This window comes from Manis javanica, chromosome 8, assembly GCF_040802235.1.
Source record: "Manis javanica isolate MJ-LG chromosome 8, MJ_LKY, whole genome shotgun sequence".
In the NCBI taxonomy this organism is placed as follows: domain Eukaryota; kingdom Metazoa; phylum Chordata; class Mammalia; order Pholidota; family Manidae; genus Manis; species Manis javanica.
Window position 1 is genome coordinate 32,867,129 of NC_133163.1, and position 14,644 is coordinate 32,881,772.

Sequence of the window (14,644 nt, forward strand, 5' to 3'; positions counted from 1 at the left end):
GTTCTTGTCCCTTTTGTCTACTTATTCTTTTAGGGATTTCATCTAGTCTTTGGTTTTAAATACTAAATATTTGCATATGACTCCCAAATTTATATCCACTGGAATCCTAATCTCACATATCTGTCTATACCCAATATCACCACTTCTATATCAAATAGACATCTTAAATTTAACAAGTCCAAAAATTCAGGTCCTATTCTTCTCCTCTAAACCTGTTCCACACTCAACCCCCCCATTCTAGTTGAAGGGAAATACATTTACTTGACATAAAAACTTGAACTTACGCTTTACATCTAATTTATTACAAACTCCTATTGACTCTATCTTAAAAATATTCAGAATCGAACCTCATCTTACCACCTCCACTACCATGAACCACTACATCCAAGCTACTTTCATTTCTTGATTGAAATATTCCAACAACCTCTTGACTGGTCTCTCTTTTTCAACCCTTGCTCATACAATCTATTTTCAATCCAGTGGCCAAAGGTATTCTTTTAAAATACAAATCAGGTGTGTCTCCTCTGCTCAACACATGTGCTGACCACTGTTACCTCTATAACCTTGCTTCCCAAGGCTCTTCCCTTTGCTCTCTCCACTCCAGATATCCTTGTGTTCCTTGACCTTAACAGGCATACTCCTATTTTACAGCCTTTGCACTGGCTTTTCTATCTAGAAAGCTTTTCTCCAAATAGTCTCATGGCTCATTCTCTTAATCTCATCCAGGATTTTGCTCAAATTTCATCTTCTCAGTGAGGTCTATATGGACAACCATTTTTTAAAGTGGCAACTCTTTCCCCATCTTCATATTCCCAAACCACCATCCTAGCCTACTTTTTCTTTTTTCATGATATTAACACTTCTAACATAATATATAATTTATTTAACTCTTAGATCTATCCTTCATTTCCTCTGTCTTCCCCACAAGCAGCATCATGACAGGAGGGATATTCTGCATATTGTCAGTAATCTAGAACACACTCTGGCACACCATAGCTGCTAACAAAGTTTTCTGTGAATGAATAATTATACCAGTAATGTAGAAAAGGCAGATGAGACAAAGGTGAAGAATGTATTATTAGCAGGACTTGGCCATCAATAGTATTTGGAGCGTAAAGGAAAAAAAGAAGCATGAGCTGGCAATCATCTCTAACTTGGGGCAAAAGAAACAAGAAAAAACTTGTGAGGTAAAAATTCTAAGTTAAAAGAGACTCACCTCAAACCCAAAGACATATACAGACTAAAAGTGAAGGGATGGAAAAAGATATTTCATGCAAACAACAGGGAGAAAAAATCAGGTGTTGCAGTACTTGTATCAGACAAGCTAGAATTCAAAACAAAGAAAGTAACAAGAGACAAAGAAGGACATTACATAATGATAAAGGGGTCAGTCCAAGAAGATGATATAATCATTATAAGTATCTATGCTCCCAAAACAGGAGCACCGACATATGTGAAACAAAGAGTAACAGAATTAAAGGAGGAAAAGAATGTAATGCATTCATTTTAAGATACTTCAACACACCACTCATTCCAAAGGACAGATCAACCAGACAGAAAATACGTAAGGACACAGAGGCACTGAACAACACACTAGAAGAGATGGACCTAACAGACTTCTACAGAAATCTACACCCAAAAGCAGCAGGATACACATTCTTCTCAAGTACACATGGAACATTTTCCAGAATAGACCCACATACTAGGCCATAAAAAGAGCCTCAGTAAATTCAAAAAGACTGAAATTCTACCAACCAACTTCTCAGATCACAAAGGTATTAAACTAGAAATAAATTGTACAAAGAAAACAAAAAGGCTCACATATACATGGAGGCTTAACAACATACTCCTAAATAATCAATGGATCAATGAACAAATTAAAACAGAGATTAAGCAATATATGGGACAAATGAAAACAACAGCACAATGCCCCAAATTCTGTGGAACACAGCGAAGGCAATTCTAAGAGGAAAGCATATAGAAATCCAGGCCTATTTAAACAAGGAAAAACAATCACAAATGAATAGTCAGAAGTCACAATCATTTAAAGTGGAAAAAGAAGAACAAATGTGGACCAGAGTCAGCAGAAGGAGGGATATAATAAAGATCAGAGAAGAAAAAAATAAAATTGAGAAGAATAAAACAATAGACAAAATTAATGAAACCAAGAGCTGGTTCTTTGTTAAAAGAGACTCACCTCAAACCCCAAACAAGATAGATAAATCCCTAGCCAGAATTATTAAGAGAAAAAGAGAATCTACACACATCAACAGAATCAGAAATGAGAAAGGAAAGATCATGACTGACATCAGAGAAATACAAGAATTATTAGAGAATACTATGAAAAATCTATATGCTAAGAAACTGGATAACCTAGAAGAAATGGACAACTTTCTAGAAAAATACAACCTTCCAACACTGACCAAGGAAGAAACAGAAAATTTAACAGACCAATTACCAGCAATGAAATTGAATTGGTAATGAAAAAACTACCCAAGAACAAAACCACCAGACCAGATGATTTCACCACTGAATTTTATTAGACATTTAGAGAAGACAGAAATTAAAGAAGATACCAATAAATGAAAACACATCCTGTGCTCATGGATAGGAAGAATTAATATTGTCAAAATGGCCATCCTGCCCAAAGAATCTACAGATTCAATGCAATCCCTATCAAAATACCGATAGCATTCTTCAATGAACTAGAGCAAATAGTTCTAAAATTCATATGGAACCACAAAAGACCCTGAATAGCCAAAGAAATCCTGAGAAGGAAGAATAAAGTTGGGGGGGTCTTGCTCCCCAAATTCAAGCTCTACTACAAAGCCACAGTAATCAAGAAAATTTGGTATTGGCATAAGAACAGACCCATAGACCAGTGGAAGAGACTAGAGAGCCCAAATATAAACTCAAGCATATATGGTCAATTATATATGATAAAGGAGTCATGGATATACAATGGGGAAATGACAGCCTCTTCAACAACTGGAGTTCACAAAACTGGACAGCTACATGTAAGAGAATGAAACTGGATTATTGTATAACCCCATACACAAAAGTAAACTCAAAATGGATCAAAGACTTGAATGTAAGTCATGAAACCATAAAACTCTTAGAAAAAAACAGAGGCAAAACTCTCTTGGACATAAACATGAGCAATTTCTTCATGAACATCTCTCAGGGCAAGGTAAACAAAAGCAAGAATGAACAAGTGGGACTTTATCAAACTAAAAAGTTTCTGTACAGCAAAGGACACCATCAGTAGAACAAAAAGGCATCCTACAGTATGGGAGAATATATTCACAAATGACATATCCGATAAAGGGTTGACATCCAAAATATATAAAGAGCTCATGCACCCCAACAAACAAAAAGCAAATAATCCAATTAAAAAATGGGCAGAGGAGCTGAACAGACACTTCTCCAAAGAAGAAATTCAGATGGCCAACAGGCACATGAAAAGATACTCCATATCACAAATCATAAGAGAAATGCAAATTAAAACCACAATGAGATATCACCTCACACCAGTCAGGATGGCCACCATCCAAAAGACAAACAACAACAAATGTTGGAGATGATGTGGAGAAAAGGGAACCCTCCTACACTGTTGGTGGGAATGTAAATTGTTCAACCATTGTGGAAAGCAGTATGGAGGTTCCTCAAAAAGCTCAAAATAGAAACACCATTTGACCCAGGAATTCCACTCCTAGGAATGTACCCTAAGAATGCAGCATCCCAGTTTGAAAAAGACAGATGCACCCCTATGTTAATCACAGCACTATTTACAATAGCCAAGAAATGGAAGCAATCCATTCAGTAGATGAATGGATAAAGAAGATGTGGTACATATACACAATGAAATATTATTCAGGCATAAGAAGAAAACAAATTCTACCATTTGCAAGAACATGAATGGAGTTATATTATGCTATTATGCTAAGGGAAATAAGCCAGGCAGAGAAAGACAATTATCAGATGATTTCACTCATCTGTGCAGTATTAAGAACAAAGAAAAAACTGAAGGAACAAAACAGCAGCAGACTCACTAAACCCCAGAATGGACTAACAGTTACCACAGGGAAAGGGACTGGGGGAGGATGAGTGGGAAGGGAGGGATAAGGTGGGAAAAGGGGCATTATGATTAGCAAACATAATGTGGGGGAGGGCACAGGGAAGGCAGTATAGCACAGAGAAGACAGGTAGTGACTCTATAGCCTCTTACTACGCTGATGGACAGTGACTGTAATGGGGTATGTGGTGGGGTCTTGATAATGGGGAGAGTCTAGTAACCAGAATGTTGTTCATGTAATTGTATATTACTGATACTAAAATTTAAAAAATTCTAAGTTCAATATTGGACATGTGGAGTAAATGTGAGTTTGTCTTACAGCCCAAATCCTGAAGGTCAAAGCCAGAAACTCTGTATCTTGTAACCAGTCTGTTTTGGTAGAGGGTTATTTTTTTGTTTTTGTTTTTTTATTTCTCTGCAATCTTTTTATTCATTTAATGTAAAGGGCATATTTTTATTTAGCTAACCTTTTGAGATATTTTTGAAAGATTTTTTTAAGTGTGATAAAGTACATGTTATACAAAATTTGTCATCTTAACCATTTACAAGTCTACATTTCGGTAGTGTTAAGTATATTCACATTGTTAGGCAATCTTCAGAACTTTTTCATCTTACAAAGCTGAAACTTTATATTCTTTAAACAATGTTCCATTTCCCCCTCCTCCCAGCCCCTTGCAACCACCATTCTACTTTCTGTGTCTGTATGAATTGGAATATTGTAGATATTTCATTTAAATGGAATTTTATACTATTTTGTCTTTTTGAGACTGGCTTATTTCACTCAACATAATGTCCTCAAGGCTCTTCCATGTCATGGCATCTGTCTGAATTTCCTCCCATTTTTAAGGCTAAAAAATGTTGCATTGAATGTATATACCACATTTCCTTTATCCATGCATCTGTTGATGGGCATCTGAGTTGATTCACCTTTTGGCTACTGTGAATAATGCTACTATGAACATGAGCGTAAAAATATCTCTTCCATTTCTCTACATTCTTGAGATGATTATGGGTAATGTCAGAGAAGACTATAAGTTGGGATGGAAATACTGATAGGAGCTAACATTCTGTCAGTGAATCCTGGAAAACTTCAGAGAAAGACAGAGAGCAACAGTCCTAGACATGTACAGATGACTTCAAGATCAACCAGTAGGGAGCCCTCTCAGCTTTAAACCCTGCTTGGCTGTAATCATGCAGAGGAGCACTGGTTCTCATTTTATATTTCTAATTGTAAAACTAAATACTAACAATCTACCATACTTGGATGTAATAATGATTTCTAAGCTAATGTTAATATATATATTTTTAAGATGAAAGACAGAAAGTAACCATCTTATATTAAAATAAAGATAAAATTTGGCAGCATAACCAGTGACTATGTTCATCTGTTAACTTATCCTGCAGGCAATGCCTTTGTTGGCTTAGTATTTCAAAAGCTTTCTTTTTTCAAGATCATTCTTGTCTACCTGGAAATAATGCACACTGAAATTAAAACTGGCTAAAAATATTCAGCCAACAGTAAGAAAGGCTTTTTCCCTCAAAAACACTGTGCTTAGTATGTATTTTTAAAGCCCTTACACATTATCTTATTTTTCCTTTCAAAGAGCAACATGGGAATCAGAAGTCCAAAGAAGAAAATATGCAAAACTGCGACACTAAATGGCAAGAACCCCGAAGAAGCAGAATTCAGCATCAGACCAGTGTGAATGCCAACTCTTTTTTGTACAGAGCCAAAATCTATCTCCACCTATCTAACCATTGGTTATCATCTTGTGTTCTGCTTCCTCATAGTCTCAATCTAACTTCTCTTTTATAGGGTTCCCATCAAATATTAGGAAATGGCTATTGTGATCCCTTTTATTAACCTAAGCCTAATAAAATTATGTTACTCTACCATATATTTTTTTCATAAACTCAGGCTGGTTCCAAGAGATCAACATTTTTCCTTCTGAGTACTAAATAACCACCTGCTAAATGATCTAACCTGAAATTACACTGAGGATTCACTTCAGACTCATCAGCTATAGATAATGAGAAAGAGAGAGAACTTAAAGATGCTTTTCCCTTGGGCTGAGTGATTTGTTCCCTCTTCCCCGCCTCATCCTTCTGTCTGGAGCTCTGTCTCAGGGGATCCTGACCAAGTTGCTGACCGAGGCAGAGGGGAAAAAGACACCAACAGTGGGTTTTCCAGATTTAAGTGCCCACCTAACTCCTGCTCCCAACTGCTTTTCCCTTGCTCCGCTCTATCAGTAATGAGGAGCAATTGTTATCTACTCACTTTATATGTACTACTGTTCTTCTTCATTAGTATATGGTATAGAATAACTACCTTGAAATGGTTTATATTAAGGCTTCATTTTTCCACCCTCTCTAAAAGAAATAAATGCCAAAATATTAATGCAGCAGTAGTCTGAACAAAGAAGAGAGTAGCTTGACATGCAGTTGTACTGATCATACCTTTCTGGTTTTGCTTTTCACTCCATCACCTACTAACTACAAATTATACACATTTATAGGCTCTTAGCTTAAAAAAAAAATCCCATAACACTTACAGATAATGATTTTTCAGTAAGAAAAAAAATAAAAAAACCTCAATGTACCAATGCTTAGTTCTTCGGCAATAAATAATCATACCAAATAATTGTGTAAAACAGATCAGAATTTAAAGTAATAAATTTAATAGTCAACAAAGTAAAGAAAAAATACAATTCATCTGTCCAACAAAAATAACTAGCATTTGTTAAAAAACTTCTTAATTTCAAGCATTAAATCAGCCTTTTAAATCTTTCAGGTTTATGTTTGGAAAATGTTTCTGAAATTGCAATTCACTTATATATTTATTGAGTGTCTACCATGGACATTATGGGTATTATAATATCTACCATGGATATTATCATGCATGTTTCTAGAGGGTTCTACCTGTAGTTAGGGACAGGTTACTTACAGTAGAAGATCTCAGCAAATAAAGAACTGCTCATATGACAAAGATAAGCAAGATTCAGAATAAAAAGCATATGGGATATTATGCTCCTTAATTATATTCTCTAAACAGTTACAGGACATGAAGGATTTCATTTATTCATTCTTGCTTTTGTTTTTTGCCTCATTGTTCCATTAGGAACCTGGCAAAATTGACTAAATGATATTAAAAGTGAAATCATTATATCTGGCTACCATTTGAAAGGAAAGAATCGTTTCCTCTAGAGAATTAGAATCAGCTTCAAAGTCTTAATTTCATAGGTGGGGCATATAAATGCCTAAATTGGGAAAAATCCAGGGCTCAGCATGTAAATGCAAGCAAGGCAGGCAATTTCAAAGAAAGACATAATATCCTCAAGGCTAAGGTAATGGCATAATACAGGAAATTCCAAATGAAAGTTCTCTCTAAAATTGTGGCCTTCTAGTGGGGTTGCCCATCAACATATAGCCTTCCCCTCCCAGCAAAACAAAAAAGTCTTTGCTTTTTTTTAAGTATCTCATTTCCATATCAAAATGCAAGGTCAAAAACCACTAACTAATAATTTTTTAAAATCTTTTTATTAGAAAATATGTCAGGAATTTCTACTGTATTCTGCATTGTGTCTATCATGGACATAGAATACTAGAATTGTAGAATTTCAGAGTTGAAACCTAAGATATCTAGTCTAAGGCTTTCATTTTTCAAGGTCCAGAGAATTTAAGTGATTTCCCTAAAGTCAAGCTGCCGGTTAGTGAATAGATCAGGAAATAATAACCATACATAATTCTGTTACCTGTGAAATAAAAGACACTGGGCCCAACAGAGCACACTGATAATCCTTATTGTGAGGAGTCATACTTTGCCTGACAGCAAATATTTTTGCATTTTAAGTGTCTGCTAATTCAGAAATCTAATAGCTTTAACTTAAACAAAACTAACATCTCTCTGCAAACTCAACTACAGAAAAATGGGTGCTGACGTTATTATGTACAAACTACATTTTACAAACCACATTATAATAGTCTAAGTGTGTAGTAATCAAATGTCATCACATATAATTAAAGATAAACTCAACATCTTTGAATTTGATTTAAAAGATCAAAGCACTTTTAATATGGCATGGCCTGTTCCTTGATCATGCCTTTAGTTCACACAATGCAGTGAATCACCGCAGTAGAAATAAGCCTCAAAAACTCTACTTTTTTTTTTTTATTTGGTGAGCATCTGAAATACTCTCAAGTCATGTCCGTGAAAGAATTAGTGCATCACCAGTTTTCTATTAAACCTGACCCTGGAAAAAATAGACAAAGTATTGTTTTTCATTGTTGAAATCAGATTCTGATCTAAGCATACATTTTTTGAGTTACAGGAAGAGTTCTTGGCTTAATATCGTGGCAAAAAAGCAAGTCGTCTGAATTACCTGGTATTTCCTGTTTGTTGGTTGTTGCTGGGTTTCTTGTTTGCCTTGTACAGTTTTGTTTTTAATACATTCCAGGGCAATTAAAACACTACCTACTACCTGAGCAATTCAGTAAGAAAGAACCAAGGATAGTATCACCGGGCATTATACAAAAACTCCCACTTGAGATATTTCATTCCTCTAAACTTTGGCTGAACCACACTGACTTATTTCGCTGAGGCAGCGATTGCCAAGCTGTCCACAGGCACATACACACAAACCACAATATGGAGAATGTCAGCCGTTACTCCTAAGATATCTTCACTAAAATATGTGCTCAGTTCGGATAAAAGTAGCATTAGAACAGGCCTTCAGAGATAAATAATCAACAGAGATAATAATTGCCCCAGGTGATAGTTACGAAAGTCAATACTAAGGAAACCAGTATATGAAATGCTCTTCACCAAAACAGGAGAAAACAATGTTCTAAGGGTTCCTGAAAGCTGCTACTTTAAAACCTCAAATAATCCTAAATAATAAATTAAAGAAATAAACAAATAAACAAACATTACTATGGACTTCTACAAACAAATGATGGGTTTCAGGGAAATCTCTAAGAGACTACAACACACCTCTTCAAATGCTGACTCCCAAATGGAAAACTTCTAATTTGTGCTTGCCTTAAAAGTTTAGATGAGTCACTTTCTTATACCTTTGCATATTTAATAACAAAAGGATAATTAAGGACCAAAAAAAAGATTTTTTTGACAACCTTAGATATTTCCAATCTTGAGAAACATATTTTTAAAAGTTTAAGATATTTCATGCTAACTTCACTGTCCACTGAACTACCAGGTCAGATAAAAATGCTATTTTGGAACCCGGTATATGGAAAAAAGGTCAAACATTATTGCAAGGAGTTTCCTCAAAGGAATGATGAAAAGAAATAGCACATGCCAATTAGTACAGGATTCACAGTGTTCTGTGCATGCCCCATATTATATTACACTTTGTAATAGCCAATTTCCTTCAAGACTCAATAAAATAAAACATAATGCTTCTACTGTTAGCATGGCATTCTTCGACATCTTTAATTATGGAGACTTAATAATCTGATGTATCTTTCTCTGTATGTTTTAAGGTATCCTTTAACCTACAGAACATGTAAGAAATTTTAACTTATGGATATATTTAATTTTTACTATAGGCAAAGTGTTATATGTGCTTGGAAGTCTGAAGTACAAAAATGAACAGGATGAATCATCTCTGTCTTCAAGGAACTTACAATCTAGTTTGGAAAGGAAGACACACATAAGCACACAGCACATGATGTGTGTACACGCACAGACAATTAAGCTACAACAAAGAAAAAATATCAAGCTACAGTAGAAACAGCAGTGCTAACCCAAATGAGACATTCTACAAAATTAGGGCTTATATGCTTCAAAAATGTCAGTATTATGAAGACAAAGAAAAGCTAAGAAACTGCTCTAGTAAATAAACTAAAGAGACATGACAAAAATACTCCTATCTCCTAATCCTTAGATTGGGGAAAACTGCTATAAAAGTCATCCTGGGACAATAGGCAAAGTTTGGATATGGAGCATATTCTAGATAATAATATAGTACTGAATTTCATCAATATACTATAGTTAAGTAAAAGACTATTTTCTTTCTTAATAGATAGATGCTAAAGTATTTAATATAAATAGCATGACCTCTAAAATTGACTAGCAAATAGTTCTGAACAAAAGTATAATAATATGTATGCGTTTAAGAGAGAAAGAAGAAATGTGGTCACAATGTCAACAGTGGATAAAACTGTGTGAATGGCATATGGAAGTTCATTATACCATACTTGCAACTTTTCTGTATGCTTGAAATTTTTTTTAAATAAATTTTTTAACTCAATAAACATTTAAGCTAAAGAAGACCTGAGAAATTATCTGGTCCAATCCTAGTCCTAATTTTACAAGTGAAGAAATAAACCTGAAAATGTGAGATACGTGATCAATTGCATAGATCAGTGGTCTCCGGTCTCTTAACTTTCTGGTATGTGCACCATCAATAAAACATTTTGGACAGGGGCCTCTCTCCAGTATATGCATTTTAATTATTTTATGTCTCCTGTTTAGGTACCAATTCATTGTGTACATTACAAAACATACACACACACACAAATGAAATTTATGGAGGATGAGATAAAAATATTTATGAAGCATGAATATTTCCTTCCCACACCACATGCAGCGTCCTGGCGTCCTCCCCCTTATCCTACCTTGGTGACCACTGACACAGACAACTCTAACCCCAAAGAGGCTTGTATAACATGTATGGAGAGATTATCAGGAAGGTTTGAGTAATGTGGCATCTAAAGCATTATAAGGCTTAGAGGGGTAAACAGAGAAGACAGAAAGGCAGAAGGCCCAGATTAAACTAAGACAGACAAAAGGCAAAGAAGTAGAAAAAAAATCACAGAAACTTTGGCAGTTCATACAGAGGAGCAGTAACACAAAGAGTTAAGAAATAGATTGGGGATAGATTAGGAAAGGTTTTAAATATACAATCAAGGAGAAACGGTACACACAGGTAATGAGAAACTTCGGAAACTTTAGAGTAAGAAGGTGTCTTGAAAGCAACAATGTTCACAATAACTAATACCTGCATGCGTTTTGCAGTGTGAATTCAGGAAGATGCGTGATTACTAAATTACTCATCAGGAATTGCTGTAACTTCTAGGAACCAAATAAATCTTTAATGAGCACCTAGCTCTGCCTAATTTTTTTACTTGCCTAAAATTATGTAACTATAGACCTAGGTTGTTTCTCATCCATCAAGGATTTTCCATCGAGATATACCTAGCAATTTGCAGCTGTAACCACTTGTTTTGTCATTGTTATTTCAAATCCAAATTGCCAGCTTGTCACACTCTTTTCTCCAAAATATAAAAAAAATCAAATAGCTGATATGATATACTTATTACTATAATTGATACCTTTCTTTAAAAAAACTAAGTATTAATAGTCCTACAGGCTCATATTAGACAAATCATTACAGAGTTTTAAAACCAAGTTTGGGTATCTCTTAAACATCATTATATATAGAAAGTAAAAAGTATCTTTACTGTTTCCTATTTAGTAATTTGGTGATAGTTTCATTCTGCAACTATCAAATTTATACTATCAATTTATACTGCAACTATCAAAAAATACTATCAAATTTGTATATATTTTGTACATTGTTACATGTTAGTATAGAGCTGTCCAAGTGGTGTCACTGAACCTTAATATAAACTCATTATTTTCTTTATTCAGACAGATGTTGACATAAGGGGACCTACATAAAATTACTTTTTTTTAAATAAAGAGACCAATGAGATCTGAGCTCATTTTCATAATGGATAAATCAAGAACAACATATGAAATACAAAGAAAATCCTAACACTACTTGACTTGGACTCATATTTTAAGCACTTTATTACTTGGTTCCCATTCCTCACTTGTGATAAAAATGCAGTAACTTCCTTCCCCAACTTATTCTGTATATTACTTGCTTAACCAATGTCATGTAATAGCATGACATAGTTTCTATGAATTCATTCCCTATTCTAGTAATAATAACTTGGTTTAAGAGAACACACTGTGAACAAGCAGCAAAATACTGGGCTTTATTAAGAAAGTGAAAGAACGTAAATACTGACATTTAAATAAAGATTCAGTCTGTTTACTACAATTTAAGAATAAAGTTTGCTGTTCTTTTTTTGTTGTTGTCATTGTAGCTGTACAGATCCTCTATGTAGAATTAAAGATGAGTGCTGAATGGTCAATGGTGTAATAATTTCCTTTATAATATCATCTCCACCTTTGATAATATTCTAGTAATTCTATAAAATCAAAGATGGTAAGGGACATGTCTCTTCAATAATGTATATGTCATTATGTTTATATTTATAAATATAAACATTAAGTTTGTATATTATATTTATAAAATGCTAATGTATATGTTAAATGATATTGCTTTTGCTGCTAAATTGAACCCCTAACACCTCTTCACAATATTTGTTCTCTTTTTTTAATTGAGGTATGATTTCAGCTATAAAAAGCTGTACATGTTTAAAAAGTACAATTCAATAAGCTATGAATTATACATACACCTGCATAACCATCACCACAATTAAGATAGTGAAAATATCAGTAACCCCCAAATGTTTCCTTGTGTCTCTTTATAACCCCTTTTTCTTACCCTGCCTCTTAGCCCTTGGCATAATCTGCTGTCAATATAGTTTTCATTTCCTAGAATTTTAAACAAGTGAAATTATATAGTATGTACTCTTCAACTGGCTTCTTTCATCCAGCATAATTACTTTGGGATCCATCTATGCTATTTCATGTGTCAATAATTAATTTCTTTCACTGCTGAGTAGCAGTCCCTTGAATGGGCATACCAGTTTGTTTACCCATTCACTTGTTGATGGACATTTGGGTGAGTCCTAGTTTTGGGCTATTACAAAAAGGCTATCGTGTCATGTACAAGTCTTTTTATGGAGGTACTCTTTCAATTCTCTTTGGTAAAAGCTAAGTAGAAAGGCTGGATCATATAGAAGGTTTATTTTTGACATCTAAGAAAATGCCAAAGAACAGGATGGTAGTCACATTGACTGCAGGGTGGGGTAAACAGGGATATTTTGATCAAAGGATACAATCTTCCAGTTAGAAGGTTAACCATTCTGGGTTTCTAATGTGCAGTAAGGTGATTATAGCTAGTAATACTACATAATTGAATTATATATATGTGTATTATATACTTCAAAATTGCTAAGAGTAGGTTTAAATATACTCACCACAAAAAAGAAATGGTAATCATGTGATGGGATGGAAGTGTTAGCTAATGCTATGGTGGTAATCATTTTATAATATATAAAAGTATCAAAATGTTGTATGCCTTAAATTTCTACAATGTCATATGTCAAGTATATCTCTATAAGGCTGGAAGGAAAAAAATAAAAGAAACTGCCAAACTGTTTTTTCAAAGTTATACCATTTTACATTCCCACGAGTAGGACATGAGTGTTCCAGTTCCTCCACATTCTTGTCAACACCATGTATGGTCAATCTTTAATTTTAGCCATACCAATAGGTATGGTATCTCATTATTCTTTTAATTTGCATTTCCCAATAATTAATGATGTTGCAATTCTTTTCATGTGCTTATTTGTCATTGAGTATTTCCTTTGGTAAAATATTTGTTTAAATCTTTTGTCTATGTTTTGTTGTATTGTTTTATCTTATTATTGAGTTTAGAGTGTTCTTTATATATTCTGAGGGTAAGTCCTTTTCATATATATGTCTTGCAAATATTATCTCCCAGTCTGTGGCTTCTCTTTTATTCTCTTTTGAAGAGCATAAATTTTTAACTTTCATGGAGTTCAGTTTATTAATTTGTTCTTTTATGGATCATGCTTTTGGAGTTGTATATAAGGAATCTGCCTAACCCAAGGTAACAAAGATTTTCTCTCTCTGCTTTCCTTTAGGAGTTTTATACTTTTAGATTTTACAGGTAAGTCCATTTTGAATTAATTTTTTATATGGTATGATGTAAATCACTCTTTTATATAGATACCCAATTGTCTTAACACCATTTTAAAAAAAGATTTACCTTTCTTCAGTGAATTGCCTTTAAACTTTTATAAAACTCAGTTGTTTAATGATGTGTGGATCTACTTCTGGACTCTGTTCTGTTGCATTGATCTATTTCTCTTCTTTATGCCAATACCACTGTCTTGGTTGTTCTAGGTCTACAAATCTTGAAATCTGGTAGTGTTAGTCTTCTAATTTATCTTCTTTTTCAAAATTGTTCTTTAAAATACTTCTTTGGTGCAAGATGCTACCATGGTAAAAATGAAATAATGATGTTTCTATTTATAACCACATGAACCCCAGACCTATTTCTCTATTTAAAAGATAAAACCATCTATTCTAAAAACTAAGCAATTGATCTTTAAAGAAGACAAAGTACAGACTTCAGTAGGATTTATTTTACAGTCTCTAATCTGTATTAAGCATTGTGCAGGAGCAATTATTCAGCTTTTCTATTCCTTAATTTATATTTAAACAAAATAGCCACAACTTCTAATTTGATAACCTATAATAACAGAAAATATATATTTAATATCCATTTTTGTTCAGAAGTGTATTAGACTCCAGTCAAAAGA

The 14,644-nt window shown here is 33.9% G+C and overlaps 1 protein-coding gene and 1 long non-coding RNA gene across 7 annotated transcripts in view; both read right to left on the bottom strand.

Moving 5' to 3' along the window:
- The window catches only part of RAD51B (RAD51 paralog B), a 750,762-nt gene that overhangs the window by 576,959 nt on the left and 159,159 nt on the right, over window positions 1–14,644 (bottom strand). The window lies entirely within an intron of this gene.
- Window positions 1–14,644, bottom strand: part of LOC118969217 (uncharacterized) — a 145,797-nt gene that overhangs the window by 76,913 nt on the left and 54,240 nt on the right. The gene's annotated exons all lie outside the window — the stretch shown is intronic.